General features: G+C 41.9%; 2 long non-coding RNA genes and 1 pseudogene across 2 annotated transcripts in view; 1 reads left to right on the top strand and 2 right to left on the bottom strand.

The window, feature by feature from the left end:
* LOC139024839 (uncharacterized) overlaps nucleotides 1-1,468 on the top strand; it is a 6,910-nt gene extending 5,442 nt beyond the window's left edge. Inside the window, exon 2 of the long non-coding RNA XR_011476207.1 lies at nucleotides 35-1,468. This is a non-coding gene — a long non-coding RNA (uncharacterized lncRNA). The remainder of the gene's footprint in view (nucleotides 1-34) is intronic.
* Nucleotides 367-1,864, bottom strand: LOC139024840 (uncharacterized). Its single transcript, XR_011476208.1, has 2 exons — nucleotides 554-1,864; nucleotides 367-450 (listed from the first exon to the last, which is right to left on the bottom strand). It is a non-coding gene; the product is annotated as an uncharacterized lncRNA (long non-coding RNA).
* Nucleotides 1,865-2,237: 373 nt separating this feature from the next.
* LOC112072459 (translation initiation factor eIF2B subunit delta-like) overlaps nucleotides 2,238-9,730 on the bottom strand; it is a 36,680-nt pseudogene continuing 29,187 nt past the window's right edge.

Below are 9,730 nucleotides of genomic sequence, written 5' to 3'. Positions count from 1 at the left end.
AGATGTCTCAGGGTTAATGTTATAATGCTGACAGGGACTGTTGATAGAGGGGATGGTCTCAGGGGTTAATGTTATAATGCTGACAGTGGACTGTTGATAGAGGGGATGGTCTCAGGGTTAATGTTATAATGCTGACAGTGGACTGTTGATAGAGGGATGGTCTCAGGGGGTAATGTTATAATGCTGACAGTGGACTGTTGATAGAGGGGATGGTCTCAGGGGTTAATGTTATAATGCTGACAGTGGACTGTTGATGAGAGATGGTCTCTGGGTTAATGTTATAATGCTGACAGTGGACTGTTGATAGAGGGATGGTCTCAGGGTTAATGTTATAATGCTGACAGTGGACTGTTGATAGAGGGATGGTCTCGGGTTAATGTTATAATGCTGACAGTGGACTGTTGATAGAGGGGATGGTCTCAGGGGTTAATGTTATAATGCTGACAGGGACTGTTGATAGAGGATGGTCTCTGGGGTTAATGTTATAATGCTGACAGTGGACTGTTGATAGAGGGATGGTCTCTGGGTTAATGTTATAATGCTGACAGTGGACTGTTGATAGAGGGGATGGTCTCTGGGGTTAATGTTATAAGCTGACAGTGGACTGTTGATAGAGGGGATGGTCTCAGGGGTTAATGTTATAATGCTGACAGTGGACTGTTGATAGAGGGATGGTCTCTGGGGTTAATGTTATAATGCTGACAGTGGACTTTTGATAGAGGGGATGTTCTGGGTTAATGTTATAATGCTGACAGTGGACTGTTGATAGAGGGATGGTCTCTGGGGTTAATGTTATAATGCTGACAGTGGACTGTTGATAGAGGGATGGTCTCAGGGTTAATGTTATAATGCTGACAGTGGACTGTTGATAGAGGGATGGTCTCAGGGTTAATGTTATAATGCTGACAGTGGACTGTTGATAGAGGGGATGGTCTCTGGGTTAATGTTAATAATGATATGACATTGTTTTAAGACTTATCTTTGAAAGGCACTCTGTCAGAATTGACAGTGTTTTCGATGCTCAGTGTGTAATCGCCACAAATTTTGCAATTGTTGTACAGCTAGCAGCCATTGATCTCGATCAACATGGCATTATGTTCAACATGAGCTGGAACTCAATTTATGTTCCAGTCATGGTTTACTAAAACTAACACTCCATAACTGAAGCAGGTAACGTCATCTACTTTGCATGAGAATAAGTCAATTGTAGTAGGAGCTATATAATGTGCAATATAAATTGCAATAGCAACAAAATATTTTAATTGTTTGGGAAAACTGACAAGATATCGACTTGATAAAATCACATTATAGGGAGACATGAGCAAAACACATTGCTTGCAGACAGTACCGCTAATGTTGACTTGTTCATACATGGTTACGGATGAATTGATGTTTATAAACTGAAATGGGTTGCCTTTTTGTATTTTACCTTTAATTAAAGAAAGATGTTATACACGGACTCAAGTGATTTGCTGTGTGTGTGTGTGTCTCGACCAGAAGAGCCATTCTGAACGGCACACAGGTGACTTATGTACTGACCAGAAACCTCAATCTGTCCAATTTCCTCTGCGCCATTGAGCAGTTCATTGAAAACTAGTTGTGTTTGATCTCTCTCTCTCTAATAAAACCTCTCTGCGATAGATACGTTATGGAACACTGAAGAAAAGTCATTTAAAAAGAGACATTCTCTCTTCTTCCAACAGTGTTGTCTATTACACACTGACGCCATTATATTCAACATAAACTGGAACTCAATGTATGTTCCAATCATGGTTACGAAGACTAAAACTTCATAATAGGCGTTTTAAGCCACAGCAGTACCTAATTAAATCAGAACAGGTCAAATGTTTTTTCTGTAGTTTGAATGAGGATACAGCATTTAGGATACACAACTACAGCAAAAAAAAAAAAACATTATTTGAAATAACTTTAATGGATTTGAGTGAAAACGCTCAAAAACAGAAATCTTGGGACTTCATTGCCACGTCTGCCGTTTCAGATTTTCCTTGAATCAAGCCCGTATCCACAGGCTGAGTAGGAGTGCTGATTTAGAGTCAGTTTAGTCTTTTAGACCATAATGAATACAATTGTATGGAGAGATACCAGGTCAACTCTCCTACTCTGAGATGCTATGTGGGACCGGTTCCCTATACCTTCTACCCCCCCACCCCACAGGCCAAACCCTTTATCGTCAACACTGTCAAAAGAACACACAGGAAACTCTTGTTTAAAAAAAATAATGTGCCATTTCAGATATTTATTACATGCCAAAAGTGCAGGTGTGAATGCCTGCTCAGTGTAGAACACTTCTGTAGTCTTTTTTTTATGGCCAGCTGTTACAGTGGATATAGCCTAGCATGTAGAAAGACTGAGCAAATGGAGAGTCTAAAGACCCGGTCCAATATCAACACTAGCTCGCTACTAACAATTAAAACAATGTATTTGGTAGGTCCATGCATTCTAGAATGGTCATCGGAACATAAGTGTACACTCCCATTTTGGAACCCTATGACCTAATAAAGTACACTATATAGAGGATAGCTTACAATTCTCAAACACAAGTGCTTCTTATAGAACACCACATCAAGTCAGATGCATCATCAGTCTGCGACTCTACGCCAGACCCCCACCCCCCCCCCCCCCCTGTTGTCATTCCCCTTCCATCTCTTACTGGTCCAGGTTTTTGACCCTGAGAACAACAGGAAGGAGGTGCACGGGATCATGCCCAGGTCTGTGATGACAAGGTCCACAAAGTCTGGTGGTGTGACGTCGTAGACCAGGTTCAACAGACCCAGGGAGCTGACGTCCTGCCAGTCTCCCAGCTGGGTCTCCCCTTCCGGTCACCATCAGGTCATCGGGGTCATCTGAGGGAAAATTAAAAAAGGAGGGTTTGTGAGTGTTGCACTGCTATTGATGTTCTATTCAAGTCGAGAGAGATCATTTTTAATATCTGGATAATTGTGTTGATCGAAGTTCATATTACAGATCCCTATCTAGGTTACATTCAGCGCTAGAGGCGTCACTACAGACCCTGGTTCGATTCCAGGCTGTATCACAACGAGAGTCGTAGAGTGGCGCACAATTGTCCCAGCATCATCCGGGTTACTCATTGTAAATAAGAATTTGTTCTTAACTGACTTGCCGAGTTTAAATAAAACAATGACCAAGGATCCTATCTAGATTACCAGGAAGTAGAAAGGAAACGACCCAAACTCAGCAACTAAAACATTTCATTCTATTGTATTTATTAAAGATCACCATTAGTTCCTGCCAAGGCAGCAGCTACTCTTCCTGGGTTTATTATGGATCCCCATTAAGTTCCTGCCAAGGCAGCAGCTACTCTTCCTGGGGTTTATTATGGATCCCCATTATCCTGCAAGGCAGCAGCTACTCTCTTCCTGGGGTTTTATGGATCCCCATTAGTTCCTGCCAGGGCAGCAGCTACTCTTCTGGGGTTTATTAATGACCCCATTAGTTCCTGCCAAGGCAGCAGCTACTCTTCCTGGGTTTATTATGGACCCCATTAGTTCCTGCCAAGGCAGCAGCTACTCTTCCTGGGGTTTATTATGGATCCCCATTAGTTCCTGCCAAGGCAGCAGCTACTTTTCCTGGGGTTTATTAAGGATCCCCATTAGTTCCTGCCAAGGCAGCAGTACCTTTCCTGGGGTTATAATGGATCCCCATTAGTTCCTGCCAAGGCAGCAGCTACTCTCCTGGGGTTATTAGGATCCATTAGTTCCTGTCCAAGGCAGCAACTACTCTTCCTGGGGTTTATTAAGGATCCCCATTAGTTCCTGCCAAGGCAGCAGCTACCTTCCTGGGGTTTAATAATGGATCCCCATTAGTTCCTGCCAAGGAGCAGCTACTCTTCCTGGGGTTTATTATGGACCCCCATTAGTTCCTTGGGTTTATTATGGATCCCCATTAGTTCCTGCAAGGCAGCAGCTACTCTCCTGGTGTCCATTATTCCTCCAAGGCAGCAGCTACTCTTCCTGGTGTCCAGCAACATTAAGGCAGTTATATCAGTTTAAAATATGACATGACATTACACTTTATCCAATACATTTAGTGTGTTCCTTCAGGCCACTACTCTACTACCACATATATACAATACAACGTACATGTGTGTAGAGTGTGTGTATTATCATGTGTCTGTACCTGTGTGTGTGTCTCTTCACAGTCCCCGCTGTTCCATAAGGTGTATTTTTATCTGCTTTTTAAATCTGATTCTACTGCTGCATCAGTTACCTGATGTYGAATAGAGTTCCATGTAGTCATGGCTCTATGTAGTACTGTGTACCTCCCATAGTCTGTTCTGGACTTGGGGATTTTGAAGAGACCTCTGGTGGCATGTCTTGTGGGGTATATGCATGTGTGTCTGAGCTGTGTGCTAGTAGTTTAAACAGACAGTTCGGTGCATTCAGGATGTCAACACTTCTTACAAAAACAAGTAGTGWTGAAGTCAATCTCTCTCTACTTTGAGCCAMGAGAGATTGACGTGCATATTGTTAATGTTAGCTCTCTGTGTACATCCAAAAGCCAGTCATGCTGCCCTGTTCTGAGCCAATTGTAATTTTCCGATATCCCTCTGTGGCACCTGACCACACGACTGAACAGTAGTCTAGGTGGGACAGAACTAGGGCCTGTAGGACCTGCCTTGTTGACAGTGCTGTTAAGAAGGTAGAATCTAGGGCCTGAAGGACCTGCCTTGTTGATAGTGCTGTTAAGAAGGTAGAGCAGCACTTTATTATGGACAGACTTCTCCCCATCTTAGCTACTGTTGTGTCACTTGTATCATATGTTTTGACCAAGACAGTTTACAATCCAGGGTTACTCCAAGCAGTTTAGTCACCTCAACTTGCTCAATTTCCACATTATTTATTACAAGATTTAGTCGAGGTTTAGGGTTTAATGAATGATTTGTCCCAAATACAATGCTTTTAGTTGTAAAAATATTTAGGAGTAAATCATTCCTTGCCACCCACTCTGAAACTAACTGCAGCTCTTTGTTAAGTGTTTCAGTCATTTCACTCACTGTAGTAGCTGATATGTATCGTGTTGAGTCATCCGCATACATAGGCACACCGGTTTTACTGAAAGCCAGTCGCATGCCATTAGTAAAGATTTAAAAAGTAATGGGCCTAAACAGCTGCCCTGGGGAATGCCTGATTCTACCTGGATTATGTTGGAGGCTTCCATTAAAGAACACCCTCTGTGTTCTGTTAGACAGGTAACTCTTTATCCACAATATAGCAGGGGGTGTAAAGCCATAACACATACGTTTTTCCAGCAGCAGACTATGATCGATAATGTCAAAAGCCGCACTGAAGTCGAATAAAACAGCCCCAATCTTTTTATCAACAATTTCTCTCAGCCAATCATCAGTCATTTGTGTAAGTCCTGTGCTTGAACATCCTTCCCTATAAGCGTGCTGAAAGTCTGTTGTCAATTTGTTTACAGTAAAATAGCATTGTATTTGGTAAAACACAATTTTTTCCAAAAGTTTTACTAAGGGTTGGTAACAGGCTGATTACTGGCTCAAATAGCAGAGCAAATGGGGCTTTATGAGCCAAGCATTCATAAATGTAATCCATTGTCCTGCAGCCCAGCCCAGCCAAGCATTCATAAATGTAATTTTCCATGGAGAAAAGAGAGTAGACTTATTTTCCCATCCTTCTTGCCTAGCATTTGGTTTGGTACAGCAGGGGTTAATAATAAGCCCATCTGACCCGTGCAACATGTTACAGTTTGTTTTACTTTTGGCCATGCAAATGAACGAGACAGACAGCTTCTCTGAGCCAGGCCAATTCATTTATTAGGATCAGTATAATGGATATATCCAAAGAAATGGCAATAGAAACAAAGTGCACAGTTTGTTGTCAATCCAGCTGCTTGTTGTGATTGTGTGTTAGCTTTAGTTGGCTAGCTAACTTTAGCTAGCAAAGGAGAAGTAACGTTAGCCTAGCTAAGTAACGTTAGCGTTAGCCTAGCTATCTTATTGACTCGACAATCAACTGGTTATTGCCTACTTGTACCTCATGCTATAAAGCTTACATGCCAATGATTTGTTTAGCATAGCAACGTGGAATGAATGGAATGAACGACTGGGTTAAAACATCCCAATAGAATTAACGACCAACCTGTTTGGCTAGCAACTTTAGAACCTCAGAACTAACAACTGGCTTTTGCCCGGACTATATCGTCTGGTGGAAGGATGAAATAAAACTAATTTACTCATTAAAATGTTCATGTTTTTAAATGAAAACATATGGTTAATCTTTATTTTTATTTTTTATAATTTGGCTAACTGTTTTATTAAAAAAACAAGGTGCTCGAACTCGGGAATTATTGTGTGATAACAGTCCTTAAGAGGGAGTTTCCCGGTCCTAGGCTCAGAGCAGCCCTCAGTCGGGAGTTCTCACACCATAATCCTTAGGTTCTCATGCCTTACTTATTCAATAATAAACTCAAGAAGGCTAAATGAATGCTTGCCACCTTACCGAGCTCATTGGAGACAAAGGAGTCAGTCTGCACCCTCTCACAGAACTTGTACGTTTCACAGCAGACCAGGACTGGCACGTTGAAGGTCCTGGCCACCAGAGCTATCTGAGAGGTGCCCACACGAGACATCACGTAGCCATTAGCCAGCAGGGCATGGGCACCCAGGAACACCTTAGATACCTGGGGGAAAAGGGGCAAGTTTAATGATTGAATTTTGAGTTAAATTAGACCATTTATAAAAAACAGACATACAGTTAGTTGCATGTGCTGTGGGGAGGTTAGTTAAAAGAACAGGGAAAAGCGAGAGAGATAAAAACCAAAAGAACATTGTAAGGAAAACCATTCACTGGGCTTTTGGATTTTCTACAAGAGGTCCACAACGTGATAAAATCAACAAGTGCCTAAATGATAAAGTTCCACAGTGCAATGACACCTCCAGTCCTCTAAAAGAGGCAATCAACTATTTTGTGCTCACATCAGGTGGTAGGGCTGGCTACTGCCAGGGATGACACGATGTTATTGCGATACTTAGGGGCCGATACGATATTTACTGCGATTCTCACGATTCTACAGTGCCTTCAGAAAGAGACGGAATTCTAAACGGATTTAATAGATTTTGTAGCTTACCCATAATGACGGTGAAAACATGTTTAGAAATTGTAGCAAATTTATTGAAAATGATATACAGAAATATATAATTTACATAAGTATTCACACCCAATGAGTCAACACTTTGAAGAAGCACCTTTGGCGGCGATTACAGCTTTGAGTCATCTTGGGTATGTCTGTATCTGGATTTGGATTTTGGGATTTTCTCCCATTCTTCCTTGCAGATTCTCTCGAACGCTGTTAAGTTAGATGGAGAGCAYTGGTGGACAGCAATCTTCAAGTCTTTCCAGATTTTCAATGGGATTCAAGTCTGGGCCACTCAAGGACTTTCACATTCTTGTTCTGAAGCCATTCCAGTGTTGCTTTGGCTGTATGCTTGGGGTCATTGTCCTGGTGTAACATAAATCTTCACCTCAGTCTAATGTTGTTTGCACTCTGAAGCAGGTTCTCATCAAGGATTTGCCTGTATTTGGCTCCATTCATTCTTCCCTCTATCCTTACCAGTGGCCGAGTCCCTGCTGCACCACCATGCTTCACGATAGGGTTGGTGTTAGGACAGGTGATGAGCTGTGCCTGGTTTTCTCCAGACATAGCGCTTTGCATTCAGGCCAAAGAGTTACATTTTTYTCTCATCAGACCACAGAATATTTTGCCTTATGATCGCAGAGTCTTTCACGTGCCTTTTTACAAACTCCAGGCATGCAGTCATGTGCCTTTTTCTCAGGAATGGCTTCCATCTTGCCACTCTCCCATAAAGCCCAGCTTGGTGAAGTGCGGTAGAGACTGTTGTCCTTCTGGCAGGTTCTCCCATCTCAGCCAAGGAACTCTGTAGTTCTGTCAGAGTGGTCATTGGGTTCTTGGTCAACTGACCAAGGTCCTTCTTGCCCGGTTGCTCAGTTTGGTTGGACGGCCAGCTCTAGGCAGTCTGGGTAGTTACATCTTTTTTTCATTTCCCAATGATGGAGACCACTGTGATTTTGGAAACTTTCAACACTCTAGAAGTTGTTTTATACCCTTCCCCAGATATATGCCTCATCATAATTATATCTCAGAGATCTATGGACAGTTCCTTGAACTTCATGATATAGTTTCTGCTCTGACATGCACTGTCATCTGTGGGACCTTACATAGACAGGTGTTTCTTCCTAAATCATGTCCAAACAATTGAATTGGCCACAGGTGGGCCAATCAAGTTGTAGTGACATCTCAAGGATCATCAAAACGAAAGTGTGCTCAATTTCAAGTGTCATAGCAAAGGGGTGTGAATACATATGTAAATGAAATATTTCTACATTCAATTTTCCAAAAATCTGAAAACATGTTTTCACTTTGTCATTATGGGGTATTGTGATGTCATTATGGGGTATTGTGATGTCATTATGGGGTATTGTGATGTCATTATGGGGGGTGTGTAGATGGGTGAGAGGAAAATAAATAAATTTAAACCATTTTGAATTCCGACTGACAACAAAATGTGGAATAAGTCAAGGGGTATGGATAAGGCCCTGTAAGTGTTGCAATTCAATATTGTGATTTTATTGCGATTTGATGTCCCAAACATATTGCTCACTACATGTCTGCTGCAGAGAGATAAGAGGGAGTCATGAGGATTGATCACTATGGAAATAAAAGCGCTGAAAACACACTGTCTCACTATTTAAAAACAGATGGCGAACAAGATATAGGATGAAAAAGACCAGAGTTTTGGCACAGGTACAGCTGACTAGCACTAGCTAGGAAAAATGTACTAAAAATAGATATTTTTTAATGAATGGACACTTAGTGAAATATCAATAGAATATGGTCCCAAAATAATATGGTGATATGCAACGACCTATTTATTCCCCCATCTCTATCAGGTAGTATGTATGAGGACTAGGTTACCTCAGGTAGTATGTATGAGGACTAGGTTACCTCAGGTAGTATGTATGAGGACTAGGTTACCTCAGGTACGTATGTATGAGACTAGGTTACCTCAGGTTAGTATGTAGATGGACTAGGTTACCTCAGGTAGTTGTATGAGGCTAGGTTACCTCAGGTAGTATGTATGAGGATAGGTTACCTCAGGTAGTATGTATGAGGACTAGGTTACCTCAGGTAGTATGTATGAGGACTAGGTTACCTCAGGTAGTATGTATGAGGACTAGGTTACCTCGTGTATGCATGAGACAGGTCTCAGGTAGTATGCATGAGGACTAGGTTACCTCAGGTAGTATGTATGAGGACTAGGTTACCTCAGTGAATGTATGAGGACTAGGTTACTCAGCTAGTATGTAAGAGCTAGTTACTCAGGTAGTATGTATGAGCTAGGTTACCTCAGGTAGTATGTATGAGGACTAGGTTACCTCAGGTAGTATGCATGAGGACTAGGTTACCTCAGGTAGTATGCATGAGGACTAGGTTACCTCAGGTAGTATGTATGAGGACTAGGTTACCTCAGGTAGTATGCATGAGGACTAGGTTACTCAGGTAGTATGCAGAGACTAGGTTACTAGGTAGTATGTATGAGGAGCTAGGTTACCTCAGGTAGTATGTATGAGGACTAGGTTACCTCAGGTAGTATGTATGAGGACTAGGTTACCTCAGGTAGTATGTATGAGGACTAGGTTACCTCAGGTAG

Source organism: Salvelinus sp. IW2-2015, unplaced genomic scaffold, assembly GCF_002910315.2.
Source record: "Salvelinus sp. IW2-2015 unplaced genomic scaffold, ASM291031v2 Un_scaffold1936, whole genome shotgun sequence".
Taxonomy (NCBI): Eukaryota; Metazoa; Chordata; class Actinopteri; order Salmoniformes; family Salmonidae; genus Salvelinus; species Salvelinus sp. IW2-2015.
Note: the sequence above shows the minus strand (reverse complement) of the source record. Positions and strands in the feature narration are given on the sequence as shown.